Genomic DNA, 18,908 nt, shown 5'->3' with positions numbered 1-18,908 from the left:
TGCGCTTATGGGGGCCCACTGCGCCTCTAATAATTGTATCGTAATGGAAAAGAATGAGAAGCTCTTTGACGACGACGTGGCGATTACAGAACCACATATATACATATCTAATAATGAATTTTAATTTTTTACTTAATTTATATTAAATAACATTGATGTAATAAATTAAATATAATAATTATATAAAATTTAAAAAAATGCTAAAAATCCCTACGAGTTTATCGATGGAGTTATCGAAAGGGAATAAAAAGACGATTTTGCCCCCACGCCTATTCACTCCCTTCCCTTCCCCTCCCATGGATTTTCCCCATACTCTGTGTGTCTCTCTTGCCATGACCATCGCCTCGCCTCACCACCGCGCCTCGCTATCGTCACCTCATTTCGTCTTCGTCACCTCTCTGCCATCTCAATCTTGTCTCGCCTCGCCGACAGTCAATGTATCGATTGTCGGCGAGGCGAGGCAAGATTGATAGAGAGGCAAAGGCCATGGCAGGGGAGACATACAGAGCAGGGGAATAGTGCCCTGCTTTATAAATTTACAAAGTAGATGGGACAAAATCGTCTTTTTACCACTTTTCTGTGAGCCGCTTGGTAGGCCTATTCGTCGGGCCTGTAAACGACTCTAAAATTTATTCATTTAATTCTTTTTTGATAGAGTAGATCTCACATCATTATATTTGACTTAACACATCAATATTATTTAATAAAAATTAAGTAACATTGATTAAGAGATCAGAATTTTATATATAATTATACACTGTAACACTTACTCTCTCGTATAAATAAAAATTAAGTGATAATTAAGTAATATCAAAAAAGTTTTAACGTACCAACTTGAGACTTCTGTTCGGTTAACACAAGGTCCTGACTCGATCATTGCATGTGTTTATGTATATAATATTTTCTTAATTTAACTTAAACTTTTAATACAGATGATAAAAATTATTCGTATATAAATAAAATATTACATATTCAAGTTATAAAAATTATATTTTTTTGTTAAATAAAGGCTATTCTGAATGTGTTACATTTGTATTTTGTTTTAATAATGTAGAAAGAAGATATTATTTTTTGGGACAAATTGGACATAAACGGCATTTAAATTGATTTTCTTAAATGTCTTTTGAAGTGAATTACGGCCGTTAGCTACAAATATCAGAAATATTGCACCATAAAAATGACGACAAATTAGCGGCAGTGGGAAACGTCACCAATGTTACGTGTCACTTTATGCAAGCGCCGGAATAAATGCTGGGAAACGTTTATTAGGGTTTTTTTTGGCATTTTTAAATTGCTGAAAATCACCTATATTTTAGTAGTGATGCATTTATGGAAATTCTGTATATAGGTGCTTATGATGTGCCAATAGATACAGGCTTAATACATATAGCTTCCACTTAATAATTAAAAAATATAATATTTAATTTTTAATATATAAAACATCAAAATTTGATATTTTAATTTTAAAAATTGTTATCTTAACTTTTTATCATGACGGAATATTAGCGTGTATATTAACGCACACATTTTCGTAAGTAACACGTTACGTGGATGATCAATTGATAGTATTTAAATAAATTAACGGATTTATTGTGTACTCTCAATAATTAAAAAATATAGCGTTTAATTCTTAATATATAAAATTATTAAAATTTTATATTTTAACTATTAAAAATTTTTACTTTAAACTCTTATCTTAAGACACAAAAGACTATATAAGAAGAGAGTGAAATGCTAGAATCGAATCTAACAAAAAAAAAAAAATGAAGATTAATTTTTGTAATATCTCAGAAATTGAGAAATAAATAATGAATATTAATTTGGTGTTTGAAGACATTAGTAAATATTTAGAAATTTAAGAGAAATAATTTATTGTATTTGGGGGTTTAAAGGAAATATTAATTTATTTGGGTATTTGGAGATTTAAGAAAAAAATAATTATTTATGTTATTTTGAGATAATAATTATTTAATTGGGAGTATTTATGGAAATAAGAAAATAAATTAATTTAATGAATTTTTGAAAGTTTTCGGGTGTAAATGCAATAAAGGAGAATTGGAGTTTGGGGGTGTGTGTAGTTAAAGGGAACTGTGGGGGTTAAAATGTGATTTTACGGAATTGGGCTTGGATTGCTTTAAAATTAATGGGCCGCGTATTATAAGTGAAGGAAGCGGCCAGCCTAGCTGGTCGCGTGCGCGCGGGCGAAAGCGAAGGTCGCGGGTTCGATTCGAGCAATAGGCATACGCGCGTGAGGAATTTTGGGCTAATTTTAATCAGCCCTTGACGCCCAAAACGGCGTTGTTTCAGAAAGGCGGTGGTGCCTCCGGCTGCCTCCGTTGCTGCCACGTGGCCTCTCCGCAACCACTCATTTTTTTTATCTTTTTAAAGCCCAAATCGGGCGTCTCCGAGTAGCAAGAAAAAAATGGAAGAAGAATGAGGCGCGAGCAGTGGAGAAAAAAATGGAAAAAGAATGAGGCGCGAGCAGCAAGAAAAAGAATGAGGCGCGAACAGCAAGAAAAAAATGGAAAAAGAATGAGGCGCGTGCAGTGGAGAAAATGGAAGAAATTGAGCAAAAAATCAAGATTAAACTTGGTTTAATCGCGGTTTAATTAGTCAGGTACGTAAAGAATTATGTATTAAATATTCTGTACGGTTGAAATTTCGTTTAGAGGCCAATTTTATTAATTTTGGCAAATTATTGGGATGTTACAGTTTGTATAATTTTTACCGCGTTGGACCAAAACAAGTCTAAGGATATCTTCGTAAAGGCAAGTTCTTTATATCCTCCACGACGTTTCTTTCGTTGGCAACTTATCTAACCTCCCTTCATCTGTTTCGGCTCGTTTATTAATTATGAAATTTTGAATTGTTTGATTTAAATTTAAATTATTAAGCTAGCTTCGAGGATTTTATTAATGAGATTTAATTTAAATTAAATATAAGATTTGTTTTGATTTTATTTACGGTGTGCCTACGTGGGATTTTAGATGGTTAAATTAATTATATTACACGGTTAAATTTAATTAATGTGAGCCACATGTTTTATTAATCGTTATTAAACCTTTTACTTCGCAGCGGGAGTGCAAGAAAGGTCAGAAACGGCCGTGTGAAGGCAAGCTCTTAACACTCTTCTCCTGTTCTTTAATTCATATGACAGACTCCGTGGTTTCTCGTATTTTATCACCTTCCTTACTCTAATTCGGCGCATAGCATTATTTATTGAGTTGTTATCCATTTGTTTTGATTTAAAATTAAATCCGAGACTTCTAGAGTTTTATTTCTTGTGAGCCTACGGGGGTTTGTACCGCCCCCATTCCTTTCGGAATGATGCTGAACCAAGCTTGGGGACTAGGTTCCTAAACGTAAGGGTTTATTTACTATTTTTCTCGGATTTATTTATGGTTTGGTTAGAGCTATCGAGTAGTAGGGCAGGGGTCAGTTGTTGGTGACGTTGGGGTAGACTATTGTACGGCCCTAATGTGGACCGTCGGGTGGACACTCCTAGTCACTGGCCGTTGACCGGTGCCAGGCACTGCTGATTAGCTCTACCAATATGTGATTTACTGCACGTTTAGATTCATTATATTACTGTTCATGATTTGATATGTACATGGGTACGGGTTGCATGCTGGGATATTCATTTATTGAGTATGCTTGGACACGGACATTCTGGCTTGATTAGGTTGCATCCAGCACGGGCATATGCATCACGTGTGGTTTACTATGTGGGCGGAGCATAGCCTGATATCTGGATGTATGGGCGTCAATGTATCACGTTGATGTTCACTACGCTATTGCATTGTTATGTGCATTGCATGGTTACTGGTAGTATTTAGTTCTCGGATGGGAGTACCGTTCCGATAGAGCTTCTGGCTCGGGTGTCGGGAGTACCGACATGGACGGGTGACGGGAGTACTGACCCGGGATGGCGCACGCATGTTTGTTGGAGATTTATGTTGCCTTTCAGGACAGCGGCAGATTGGTATGAGACTTGGGTGCTGTGTGTCTTGTGTGGGCCCCAGGGATAGGTATATATATGCTTTTATTATGCTATGCTATTGTATTGTAGCGTCTCATGACTTGCGTGTACTTGGGGGTTTATTTTAAAAAGAGTTTACTGGATTTATACAGCCTTCAGCCTTTCTTTTCTTATGCTTGCTGAGTCTCTCGACTCACTTTGCTTTCCATCATTTCAAGTAGTGGCAGTGTGGGCCATGGCAAGGGAATCAGCTTTTAGCGGCAGAGTCAGTATGGTGTACAGGCAGTCCCGTCAATCCCTGTCAACTCTGATGTCTAAGTATGATTTATTCTATTATTTTGTATTGTGCCAGGTCTTTCCTCGAGTCTCGTGTATGTCAGCACAAGAGTCTGTGTTTATTTATTTATCATATGATCGCTGTGCTAGTGGGGTACCCGTAGTGCATGCATGTGTTTAGCTTTGCTTCCGCTACTCTCATTTTTGAGTATGCATGCCGGGGTGGTTCTTGTCTCGTATTTCATTCTTTCTCCTTCCGTAAGTGCTCCCGTTCAGGTAGTCCGGATGATTTAGATATCCAGGCGGGGTGCTTACAATTTTATTATATTTTTATATTAAGCCATAAGTGCATGCATTTCACCTATATCAAATGATAACTGTGGAAGAATTATCTTTCAATTAGCTTTTTTGTGGGCCACCTCCAACATAACCTTTAATAATGCCTTATGTTTATATGTTACCAAAAAATTCTTATAATATGATATCGAGTTTATAAGTGTTATTTATATGGATTTTCACCGTTAAGTTATTAGTCCAAATAAATTGATTCTTATATTAAATTAAATTATGAAGGTTAAAGTAACTAACAAGGGGTTTATATAAAAATTACAAGAATTACGAAAAGCCTTTACATGATTGTGTTTAAAAAAAAGTAGACTCAAGCTCAAAATAGATCAAAAGAAAAAAACTACACAAAGGAAAAGTTTGAGAGCTCTTTTCGATAGAATTATTCTTGAGAAACTCTCTTAAAAGCCTTTCTTAGGTATCTTAGAAGACTCCCGAAAACTTTTTCCAAGTTCGGGAATGTGTCAAACCTATATTTGATGTCTCTGCTTGAAAATTTGAAATAAATGATTCGAAAGACATGAATGTTTCTCTACCTATCAACTTCGAGCTCTATAAATAAAAGGTAATCTCTCTAATAAAGGCAAAACTAAAACTCTACTTAGACTACAATATTCTTGTATTCTTACACTCTTTCACTAAGATTAACTTAAGTATCGAATGGCCTACGCAAGAAACATCTTGTAGCTCTAACTATTGGATATGAGCCCTTAAGACCAATTTTAGTAACACGAAGGGTCATGATCTTATAATTCTTTAAATATTATTTAAATGACAAGTTCATGTTCTTATTTAAATTATAATATGAGTTAAATTAAACATATATTCTTTAGTATAATAAGAAATAGATATTATTCTCAAGTGTTAAGAATATGCGTGACGGATAATCCATGATTCATTATACTATAAATATATTCCTAACTATAGAGTTTCTAATATGGATAGTAGCAACTCGCAAAAGCCAACCCATCGTCTTCTTTCTTGTTTAGTATGAGATATTGAAAGATAATGTTGATAAGTTTCGTGTCATTCTATATGAGATATACAAGGAATATGAGTGAGTGCTTGTTACAGAAACGAATTTACTGAACGCAACTGTTAATATTGAATCACATTAGTTTTATTTCACGGGTTAATTATTCAATGATAACTACGGATGTGAAACTAGTCCTTAGACCTAAGATAATATGAATATCTATGTATTGATGAATTAGGATATTAATAATATTATATGGTTGTTCTAATCAGGAACGATCATACGTATTTATATGTCTAGTTTAGTGATACATGAGGTATGTGTGCATTAGACATGAAATCTATCATCTCGAGATTTATGAGGAGGATATCCTATGCGATCTAATAATCACTTGACGATAAAATCCTTAACTAATATAATACGATGATGGAATGTGTGTTGCATAAAGATTGTAAGCACCCCCGCCCGAATATCCCCAACCACCCGGACTAGCCGAACAGGAGCGCCTACGGGAGGAGAAAAAGAATGAACACAAGACAAGAACCACCCCGGCATGCATACACGAAAATAAGGATAGCGGAAGCGAAGCTAAACACATGCATGCACTACGAGTACCCCGTTAACACAGCGGTCACATGATAAATAAATGAACATAGACTCCTGTGTCGATATTCACGAGACTCAAGGAAAGACCTGGCACAGTAAAAATAATAGAGTAAATCCTACTCAGACATCAGAGTTGACAGGGACAAATGGGACTACCTGTACACCATTCCGACTCTGCTGCTAAATGCTAACTCCCTTGCCATGGCCCACGCTGCCACTACCTGGAATGATGGAAAGTAAAATGAGTCGAGAGACTTAGCAAGCGTAAGGAAAGAAAGGCTGAAGGCTACACAAAACCAGAAATCTCTCCCCAGAATAAATCCACAGGTACACACAAGCTATGAGACACTACAACACAATAGTATAGCATAATAAAAACACATACCGGTCCTTAAGGCCCACACAAGACACACGGCACCCAAGTCCTATACCAACCTGCCACTACCCTGGAAGGCAACATGTATCTCCAACAAACCTGCGCGTGCTGTCCCGAGTCGGTACTCCCGTCACTCGTCCATGTCAGTACTCCCGACACCCGAGCCATAGGCTCCCTTAGAACGGTACTCCCGTCCGAGAACTAAATACTATCAGTAACCATGCAATGCACATAACAATGCAATGACGTAATGAGCATCAACGTGATACACTGACGCCCATACATCCAGGCATCAAGCCATGCTCCGCCCACATAGTAAACCACACGCGATGCATATGCCCGTGCTGGATGCAGCCTGACCAAGCTAGAATGTCCGTGTCCAAGCATACTTAATAAATGAATATCCCAACATGCAACCCGTACCCATGTGCATATCAATTCATGAACGGTAATACAATGTATCTAATCATGCAATAAATTACATACTGGCAGAGCTAGTCAACAGTGCTCGGCACCGGTCAACAGCCAGTGACTAGGAGTGTCCACCCGACGGTCCATATCAGGGCCATACAATAGTCTACCCCAACGCCACCAACAACCGACCCCTACCCCACTGCTCGATAGCTCTAACTGAACCATAAATAAATTCGAGAAAAATTGTAAATAAACCCAATAAAATCGTAAATAAACCCGCACGTCTAGGAACCTAGTTCCCAAGCTAGTTCAGCATCATTCCCAAAAGGAGTGGGGGCAGTACAAACCCCCATAGGCTCACAACGAATAAAATTCTAGAAGTCTCGAATTTAATTTAAATTAGAACAGATGAATAATAATTCAACAAATAAGGCTAGGTGCCGAATTAAAGTAAGGGAGATGATAAAATATGAGAAATCACGGGATTTTTCACGGGAATTAAAGAACACGAGAAAAGGGTTAGGAGCTTGCCTTTCTTGCATTCCCGCTGCGAAGTAAAACGTTTAATAGCGATTAATAAAATCACTGCTCACATTAATTAAATCTAACCGTGTAATATAAATAATTTAACAGTCTAAAATCCCACGTAGGCACACCGTAAATAAAATCTCAATAAATCTCATATTTATTTTAAATTAAATACGCCAATAACATCCTCCATTTATATATAATTAATACGCGATACCAAAACGAGTTAAGGGGAGACGTAAAATTCACAAAATGGAAAGAGATCGCAAGGGTAGAGGAGAGCTTGCTTGAATTTAGCTATTTACAGCGTTTCCACGCTTAATCACCACCAAATTAATACACGCTGTAAAATAGATTAAACTCCCAAAATTACTAAAATCATAACTTACATTAAATAAATTTTTCATCTAATATAAATAATTTAGCCAAATAAAATTCTTAAATATATGACGCTTCAATAATTTTTTTACCCACATACCTGGTCGCTTTTCATGCCAAGACAATCCCAAAATAGCCTCATTTTCCTCATATTTCCTTCCTTTTCTTTTCTTTTCTTTTCTTTTCTTTCTTTTTATTTTCTTTTCTCTTCATTTTCTTCTTCTTCTTCCTCATCGAGGCTTCTCCCCTGCCCCTTCTTCCTTGCGCGAACCAACAGCCCCTCGCCGCTGCCCAGCCCCCATCGACTGTCGCCGCCCCCTACCAGCGGCATCATTGGTTGCCCCGCTACCGGCGCCACCACCCACAGTCGCCCCGCTGCTTGCGTCGCCCTCCTTACCCACCTGCAAAGCTCGCGGCCATGGCTGTCATGGCCGTGACTTTGCTTGTTTCCTACCGTTTCCTCGGGCCATCATGACCCAGCTCCGCCACCAACCTCGGCTGCATCTACTCCATCGCCCGCAACCGCCGCCGCTCGTTGCTTCGCTCGGCTGCCATGGCTGAGCTTCACTCGGCCAGTCTCTCCCCCTCTCGAGCTCTCTCTCTCACGCTGCTCTCATTCTCTCTCAATCTCGATCTCTCCCTTCCCTCCTCACTTGGTTGAGCCCCCCCTCTCTCTCCCAATCTCTCGGCCCACTAATCTCTCTCTCTCTCATCTGTTTCTTCTCTGGTTTCCATTTGACAGAAAGTGGCCACTTTGCTTAACCTCTAAGCACACGCGCACAGCCACACAAAATTACAACATATTAATTAGTTAACTAAATTTAATTTATGTAAATTTAATTTACACTTTTATTATTTTTGGGATATTACAAAGATTGTATCATATTAATCAAGATTAATTTTGAATTTGGTCTATGATGATATTAAAAGATTTGATCTACTGATCATGATCTTATATTTTGTTGGGATATAAAATGATGGAATGATCGTATTGCATGTATGTAATAAAAGGTTCACAATACCCGTTTCATATTAAATTGGGTAATCATGATATATTGCTAAATGTCACTCATGATTTATAAAAATTAATAATTAATTAATTTTTATTACCAATTTAATTGTGAATCCAGAAAGTTCCATCCAATAAGAAATTATTTTTAAATAGAACAAAGATAAATTAGTAATTATGTAATTACAAATTATGGTGTATTTATTTATTAGATAAATAATAATAATTAAATAATTATATTATGAATATAATCATTTAATTATTAATAATTAGATCGGGCTTTTTGCTAATATATTAAACCCGACCCAATAGCACCTGGGTTTTCAATGGTACTCTATAAATATGAATATAAATCCTAAATTAGAAATAAGTGAATCTGAATTTAGTCAGAAAATTTTTGCTTCTTCTCTTGAGACTCTTAAATCAAAGTAGTTTTAGGTGAACCGACTCAATATCTTACACTTAGAGGATTTTACAGTGGGCAATCAAATAGTAAAATTAGATTTCATCAATAGGTATTCTTCTGTTTAGTTCTCGATTTTTGTAAATCATATTTTTTGAAAAAACGTGATATCTATAAAATCAATTTTATTCTGTTACGCATGATCAAATTTAACTTTTCTAACACTAACCACCTTCTTTTTCGTAGCTCTCCCAAAAACAAGAAACTTGGGACAAATTTATTGTTATAACTAAGGGATAACAAAAGTAAAAACGTAGGGACCAAATAAAAAGGTATGGATGAAAAAAAAAAAAAAGCACAATATAACTTTCAAAAATATTTTTAAATCACAAATAATCTCCTTGTAAATGATATAAACTACACAAATTTAGATGTAATTTATTCTATTTTTAAAAATGATCTCAAATGATTTTAATTTTAAAAAATAAAAAGCATTTTACGAATTTCAAAAATAGTTGCCATCCCAAATGATAACTATAAGAAAGTAATATACTTTTTGATTTTTAAATTTTCCAAGATTAAAGAGAATTTCACTACTCCAATATAAATTTAAATTTTCCATTTTATCTTTGAGTGTATTTAACTAAGGGGTGAGTAAAAATCAAACCCCTTAAATTGATCTAAATCTTCAAATCACGTAAATCACTTAAAGTGATTTTATTTGGGTTTGGGGTTTTAGTAAACCTTCAAACTATCCACCCGTCCAAATTCCAAACAAAAGTACGGTTTTTATGCTTTAAGTTTTTTATTTAATCATAAAATTATAAATTTTAATTGAGTATCGAATAGATAATAAATTTACAATTTTGGGTTTAATAATTTGAAGTAAAGATTTTGAAATGATGAAAATATCATTAATTTTTTTACATCACATTCAATCGTGCTAATTAATAACTTCAGTGAGTTAGTTTAATCGACAATTCTTAAGTTTTTAAGATTTTTTATTTTAAAAGAAAAAATTGATATTATTGGTATACTACCAGCTCTTTTTTTTTTTTTTATTAATTATTATAGTTAAAACTACCGAGCTAAATTATGATTTAAGTAGTTTCAAACATGTAGTGATCTAATTATAATTTGAAAGATAGACAAACAACTAATGATAATTTAGTTTGAGTAATACTTTTTAAACCGCTTAAACTGATTAATTAATACACGACTATACTAACATTAATACTTTATATAGCAGAACCTTGCCCTAACAAATGATCATTTAAACATTTTATAATAGCCCGTTAAACTTCAATTAGCATATGAAATATCAGTTTAATTATCACTAGTCATAGCAACTGCTAACCCGGGATCACTAGAACACACTTATTTAGGATATAAAAGACACACGCATGGATCAATCAAATAGAAAAACAAGAACAACAATAACATAATTAAAATGTACATAAAATATAAACCAAACCAACTCGAGAGAACACCGAATTTATCCTGGTTCAGAGCATCCCTTAAGATGACCCTACATTCAGTCTTTAAATTCTCTCAGAGCACTCTTCTTTTGATTTGAATGAATCAATACAGCAAGCCTTTCCACGAGTACAAATTGATCACCCCGAGATTTCAAAGAACTATCAAGATCTAGTCTTTCCTCTCATACAATATTGTACTCGTTAATCATGCATCTTGTGACTATCCCCTGCCCTCTTATTTATAGATATAAAGGGAAAACAATACAATGTAGTTAACCAAGTAAGTTATTACCGATTTACCCCCCCAATATATTAAGTTATTGTTCGAAGACACAACCAACTAATTGACTGTCACTTTGACACTTGACTTGCTTCACACTAACTTCTAAGAGACTTACTCGATGCAAACTAGACAACAAATCTCCACCATTTTCTTTGAGTATAGTCCAACCTTCAAATCCGATCCCGCTCTCCTTAAGGACCTACATGATTACCTAACCATTCACACAAACACATATGAAGAAGCTTTAAGAAATGATTTAATTTGAATAAAGGAATAACTTTGGTAAATATGTCAGTTGCATTATCTTCTCCTGCAACTTTAATTAGGTTAACTTGTTTCTTCTCAAAAATTTTCCTAATGAAGTGATACCTTACATCTATATATTTGGTTCTTTCATGGTGAGCTTGATTCTTAGCTAAATGGATAGCACTTTGGCTATCACACATAAGATTTACCTTCACATCTCTTCCAAGTAGTTTACAAACTAGACCTTTCAACCATAGAACTTCCTTAATAGCTTCTGTGATACTCAATCTCAGTGGTTGAAAGAGCAATCGCATGTTGCAAATTAGTCTTATTGTTTATGGTTGAATTCTATAGCTAGAAAACATAGCATGTGGATGACCTTGACATTAAGAGGGATAGAGAGAAAGGTATATTAACCTTGAATCAGTCCAGTTATCTAAAGAAAGTGGTGGAATTATTTGAAATGCAAGAATGTAAACTTGTGTCTATTCCTATGTCTCCTCAGTTTAAGCTAAGTGCTATGAAAGGTAATTTACCTAAGGGAGAAGAGGAGTACATGAAGAATGTCCCTTATTCCAATGTTATAGGAAGTTTAATGTATGCAATGATAGGCACTAGGCATGATATTGCATAGGTGTAAGCCTAGTAAGTAGCTTTATGAGTAACCCATCCAAGGATCATTGGAAAACTGTTAAGTGGATATTTATGTATCTTAAAGGAATAGTAAATAAAGGTTTAGTGTTTAATTCAAATGCTAGGAATAATAGTTGCATAGAAGGTTATTATGATTCAGATTTTGCAGCTGATTTGGATAAAAGAAGATCCTTAACAGGATATGCTTTTACCATAATTGAAAATTTGATAAGCTGAAAAGCAAATCTCCAACAGATGGTGGCCTTATCAACCACTGAGGCTGAATATGTGGTTCTTACAAAAGCCATGAAAGAAGACATTTGGTTGTAGGGAATAACAAATGAATTAGGCTTAGGCAGGCAGGTCCCTAGGGTGCTTTGTGATTCACAAAGTGCTATTCATCTCTCTAAAAATAGTGTGTTTCATGAGAGAATCAAGCACATAGATGTGCTACTTCATTTTGTTAGGGATATTATATTTAAAGGGCAGATTAAGGTAGAAAAAATCTCAAAGAAATTAACCCAGCAGATATACTAACTAAACCTATACCTGTAGTCAAGTTTGAGCAAGCATTAGGTCTGCTCAAAGTGCTCCCAACGTAATTGTGGGAGAGTTACAGGGGACTCAAGTCAAATCCATTATCATTCTATTCTTGAATCAATGTGGAATTTGTTGTGATATGTGATTCAAAATTACATGATGTCAGATTGCATTTCGTTTACGTTTCATTTACGTGACATTTGGATTTAATTACAGTTTCATTTCAGTATTATTTGGTTGTGTTTTAATTCTAACCATTGATCTTCGTGTGGCTAGCATTCTTTCACTCTTGATATATGAGGCTGCTATCCAGATCTCAATCATCACTTTCTCACTGTTGCAATCAAAGAAACCCTAAATCGGTGCATAGAGAGGAGACACAACTTGTGAATCCTCCGATCGGTAAGAATCTATAGTGTATTGCTCTATCTCCAGTGTTAATCGCTTTGTCTTGGGAGGTAAGATCAAGAGACAATAGTGAGTACGGTGTTTACTCAGTGTTGATGCATTCTTATACTTGTTTTCTGATTTCTATCTTCTTGATGCAATACTGTAATTGTTTCGTTCTTTGATGAATCGGTATAATTGATTTGTAATATCTGATTTAGTAGATTGATTAGAGGTGAAAATCTTTGTCTGATTAGAATCTATTTATAGATCTAAATACGTATATCGTGTGTACTATGTGTATTGTGTTCTTGGTGCGATTGTCATTTTTCAATTCGATTTCTTGACTTGATTCTTGATTTGGTTTATTAGCCGGTTAAATTGATTGAGGGAAAATTAATAATTTGTAATATATATATATATAAGATTCGGCAGCCATATGTGACTTTTCTCCCCCTTTCTCTTTCCTTAGTAGTTTTCTTAATAATAATACATATATAATATAACATATAAGATTCGGCAGCCAAGTGAGACTTTTCTCCCCTTTATCTTTCCTTAATAATTTTCTTAATAATATATATATATATAAATATAACATTTGGAATATATATATATAAGATTCGGCAGCCAAGTGAGACTTTTCTCCCCTTTATCTTTCCTTAATAATTTTCTTAATAATAATATATATATATAATATAACATTTGTAATATATATATATATATATAAGATTAGGCAGCTAGAGGAGACTTTTCTCCCCCTTTCTCTTCCCTTAATAATTTTTTTCACCAGGGTCCCATGCATCATGCGCCTCCAGCTTCACTTCCATAGTCTCCCACTCAATTCCCATTGCATTTTTAATTGAAGCTTTAGAAGCAATTTACAATCGCCACTGCCATGTCCCATGCGTAAACCATCTCCACCAATAGTCTCCCACTCTATTGAAGCTCCTCGAGGAAGCTTTCCCCTTTATTAATTAAATAATTAATTTAATTAATTTTTTTATAATATTATATATATAACAATTAAACATATAATATTATATTTGAATTAATTATATATTAAAAATATTTCTTCAAAAATAATATTTTGCTAAAAACATCATTAACTCTTAATGATATTTTATTAATCATTAACTCTTAACGATAATTTAGTAATTTAGTCTCTGTTAACTTTTAATAGTGAAAGTATAGTCAACCAACTCGGATTCACTAATCCAACACATTATCTACTTAGGGTGTGACCTTCTAAGTTTACAATCATATAACAATTAGGACACGTCAACCCTTGATGCCAGCTAAACCATTTGACCTATTAAGATGATCTCTCCAAATCTCCAAAATATCTTGAAAAATCTTGAGTATTCTCTAGTCAGAACTCAAGACGATCCTAATGGTAATGAAGTTAAAGCTTTTTGCAAACCCATTAAGGTTCTCAATTACCGTGCACTATAGTCCCTCTACTACTGACATCCTGACCGAGTAAGAGCCATAGACTAATTAAACTCATAAGACTCGATAATTATGTCGGATTTAGTCTAGGGCTATCGAGATGACATATCGAAATTCTTTCTGACATTAGAAACTCCTTTCCAATCATACGTGCCTTGGCCAAGGACTCCCACAATCACCAACTGACTCAGAATGCATAGGATGTTCACCCCCATCTGATGGAGGACAATAGATCCCATCAACGAGTATCTACCTCCATACACCACTGCACAAAGACCACACAGAGAGCATTCTCACCTCTCACATCGGATGGTTCGCTCAACAATAAATCTCTGACACCAATGCATAAGATAACTCTATCGCTTCCGATCAAAGGACCAGATACACAATCGAGAACCAACAACAGATTATTAATTCCCAAAGCCATGTAATCTATCGCAGGCGTTACATTTAGTGCATGTTTAATTAACACTCACCCACATGTCTACTATATGCATCTCATGCAATGTGGCGTGTGACTCACCACCCCATTCCATTAGCATCCCATGCTAAACAATGGTAGTAGTCTATGTGTTAGTCCATTAAATCTAAGAACTGAGAATACTTTTAAGAAATCCTAAAATAGAGATCCACATCACAGTCTCAACTCCTTAGCAGAAACTCTACCAAAAAATCTAGGAACTCATTCATAATAATGAGAGGGAAAGTTATGAATGAAGATATGATCATACAAGATTTTATCATTAGGCCCATTACGCATATGAGATGTCATCTAAATCTATCATTGGGGCATTAACACTAATAGAAAAATCATGCATCTTACTCTCTCTAACAAGGTCTTATTCATCCTTTCAGTTAGGCCATTCTGCTTTGGATTACCTGGGGTTGTTAGGTGCCTAAGGATTCCATTTTCTTCACAAAGATGAGTTAATTCTTTTTACAAAATTTCAAATTATTATCTGTCCTAATGATTTTAATTTTGTTATCTTTTTTATTTTCTACCATAGTTTTTCAACTTTTAAAAACTTCAAAAGTATGGTCTTTTGATTTTAACACATAGACCCAAACTATTCTAGAATAATCATCTATTATAGACAAGAAAGACCTAGCTCCACCATGGGATAAAGTTTGGGCGAGGCCCCATAAATCCAAATGGATATAATCTAAAGGGGCCTTAGAGGAATGGATAGCCTTTTTAGAGAATTTCACTTTTACAATTTTTCCAAATATGCATGATTCACACTTATTTAATTCTATAACTTTTCCAACTCCTAAGTTCCATTACTTAGATAATTCCATAAGTCTTTGCTCACTAATACAAGACATTCTAAAATGCCAAAGCCTAGTTTGATCATAGGACCTATCTTCACCAACTATAGCTTCATCACATAATAATGCGGATGCTTGCAGTACATAAATTCCATTTTTAAGGATTGTTTTCATACATATAAGTGATCATCTAGACACTTTAAGGATTCCACCATTTCCTCTATAGGACTAGCCATTTTTATCTAACTCTCTAAGGGAAATTAGATTTTTTTTTTTTAATTTGGAACATACCTTCCAGATGTCAATGTTTTAATAGATCTATCATGCAATTTGATTTTTATATCCCCAATTCCCTTAATCCTACATTCTTGGTTGTTTCTTAACAAAACCTTACCACCACCCATGTCTTTAAAATTCAAGAACCAATGCCTATGTGGTGACATATGAAAAAACAACCTGAATCTAGAATCCATACCTCTTTATCTGTTTTTTCATAAACAATTAGGTTATTCGCACTGTCATAATCAAACTCGCAAATAGATGAGGAGATTTCAAGATTATTTCTTTTTTTAAATTCTTTCTATCTCTTAGGGCAATTCTTTTTAATATGTTCTTTCTCATGATAGTGATAACATTTTATAATATTTATGCCATTCTTAGATCTAGACCTAGATCTCCCCTTCCTCTAGGGTTTCTCCTATTCGGTCTTAATAGAAAGAACATCTCCAGCAGTGTTATTTCCCTCTACCTTATGCTACAACTCTTTTGAGTTTAGAGCTCATATTACATCATCTAAGGTTAGAGTGTCCCCGCCATGTTTCAAGATATTCACAAAAGTTTCATATGATTTTGGTAAGGAATGCAATAGTATTAAGGCTTTATCTTCATCACCATATTTGACTTCAATGTTTTCTAGGTCAAGACACAGTTTATTAAAGCCATCTATGTGATCTTGCAACCTCTACCCTTTATACATTTTAAATGTGAAAAACTTAACCTTTAGATACAGCCTACTAGACAACGATTTGGTCATATATAGACTCTCTAACTTAAGCCAAAGTTATGCTACAGTCTTTATTTTGGAGACTTTTTGCAACACCTTATCACTTAGGCTTAATATTAATATGTTAAAGGTTTTCTTACCAATTTCTTTCTTCTCTCTTGCAGAATATGAGGCAGGCATTTTGGTTTCTCCTTCTAGTGTTTCTTCCAGTTCTAGATTCCCTAACAAAGCCCTTATTTTCATCTTCAATAACCCAAAGTCATTTTGCTTGTCGAATTTCTTTATGTCATATCTAGTGGCAGACTGTAATATCCCGTATTTTTGTAAATCTTATAATTTTGGAGATAAATCGTAATTATTGATTTTGGTATTTGGGGTTATTATGGAATATTTGAGAAAATAGGCAATTAATTATTTTATTTGAGAATATTTTAGAAATTGAAGAGAATATCTCTTTTCATTTTTTGATGTAATTGGTTTTGAAAATTGAAGAAATATGAATGATGACCCTTGCAAATTGAAGGAATAAGCATGATGATATTCCTCCAAACTTTACAGAGAATAAATTAGGTGAAGTGTAATAAATTGAGTGCAAAATTGAGTATAAATAGAGAAGAAGACATGAAATTGGTGAGAGTCTCGAGATTGAGCTAATGATGCTGGAAGCAATCAAATCGAAAATAAATTATGGAATAATTTGTGTATAAGCTCGAATGGATATTGGTACCGAATGGTCGTAGAAGGCCTCCGAAAAGTTGAGGGGACCCTAGGGGTGGTTCGGGTTTGCCAATGAGGCAACCCTAAAATATTTTCAGGTGGAATAAAGATTCCATGTAGGCGCACAGACGAAATCAACCTTTATCGAGTAAACCTTGAATTATTAATCTTGAAATTTTGATATTTTAATCTAAATAAAATTGATATTGAGGATGTAATTGTAACGTGAAAGGTTGAAGTGAGAGTATGAATATAATTTATGAATTTATATATAATTTTTTATTATATAATAAATTATATGTGCGCGTGTGCAATAAGGTATATGGTATATGGGTGTGCAAGTAAGCTTTATAATATGTATATGTATACATGGTCAATTTTGTGGGTGAATTCAGTGGGTTCACTTGAGGAGTATTATATAATATAATATACTATATTGCAAATACTCTTGGAACTTGGGGAGAAAATGAATGATGGACTACCAAATGATGCCTAAGAAATTGAAGGAATAAAATGATGATGTTTTGCAGAGGCATAATTAGTCTTGTATCTTGTGAGGATAAAATAGTGGATGAGACCATGGATTTGGATGTGGAAACAAGGGGCAGCTAAGGCTATAAATAGATGGGCATGGGAGTTAAATGGAAGGCATGAAGTAAGGGAAGCAAGAGAGGTGACTGAGAGCTTGGAAATGAATTTTCAGCAGTGAGGTATATTAATTTCAAAACTAATTTATAGTTAAGCTAGTTAACTTGATAAGCTAGTTAGTTAGTAAATTAACCTAGTAAAATAATTTAGTGGTATTTATGGGAGGATTTCAGTAGAATGGTTGTCATGGATTTATTTAATTAATTTTGTTATAGATATAGGGATTTTGAGTGCGTCAACGATACAAACTATCAGGCGGCACGTATCTCGAGGTAAGGGTTTAATATATTCTATGCCTAAATTTCTTTTGTCATGGCTTGCATAAGATGTTGATGGAGTGCCTAGGCATGAGGTAGTGGATTTCTAACTGTGAGAGTCTCGAGATAGGGTCTTGGAGGAAATCACTAGGGGCCACCTAGAGCCTGAGATAGGTGCGGTGGACGGGCTTGCATGCATGTTGCACTTCATATTCATCTATTATGTCATGCTTAATAATTTACTGCATTACATATTACCTTCACTGAGTCCCAGGACTCACCCATTTCATTTCCACTAACCACACAGATAATTCGGGGTTCGGTAAGAGGAAGGCGGTGTATGCCAAATACCAGCTAAATGATGAGAATGGCAACCCATGATGGGAATGCAACCTAGTAACTTGTGTCTGTCATTATTTTGTGGTTGTGTTGAACGCTGTTTGTATTTTTCAGTTGGATTTGTTACTTTTAATGAGTATTTTGTGTGAGTAAGTTGTGATATACCCTAATAACAATTTATTAATTTGCTCATAAGGCTCAGGTCAAATTCGAGACTCGAGTGTCTTTCTGTTGCAAATGAGTCTTAGACCTCGAGTTCTCGATGGCTAGAGGTGGTGAAGCCTGGACCCCACCCAGGGCGCCCACTTTATTTTTATCCCCTCGTTATTAGGACATAGCCAGCCTCCGGAGTGGGACTTACTGACGTAA

The sequence above is a fragment of the Diospyros lotus genome, chromosome 8 (genome assembly GCF_014633365.1).
Source record: "Diospyros lotus cultivar Yz01 chromosome 8, ASM1463336v1, whole genome shotgun sequence".
Lineage (NCBI taxonomy): Eukaryota > Viridiplantae > Streptophyta > Magnoliopsida > Ericales > Ebenaceae > Diospyros > Diospyros lotus.
This window is presented reverse-complemented; position numbering follows the sequence as displayed.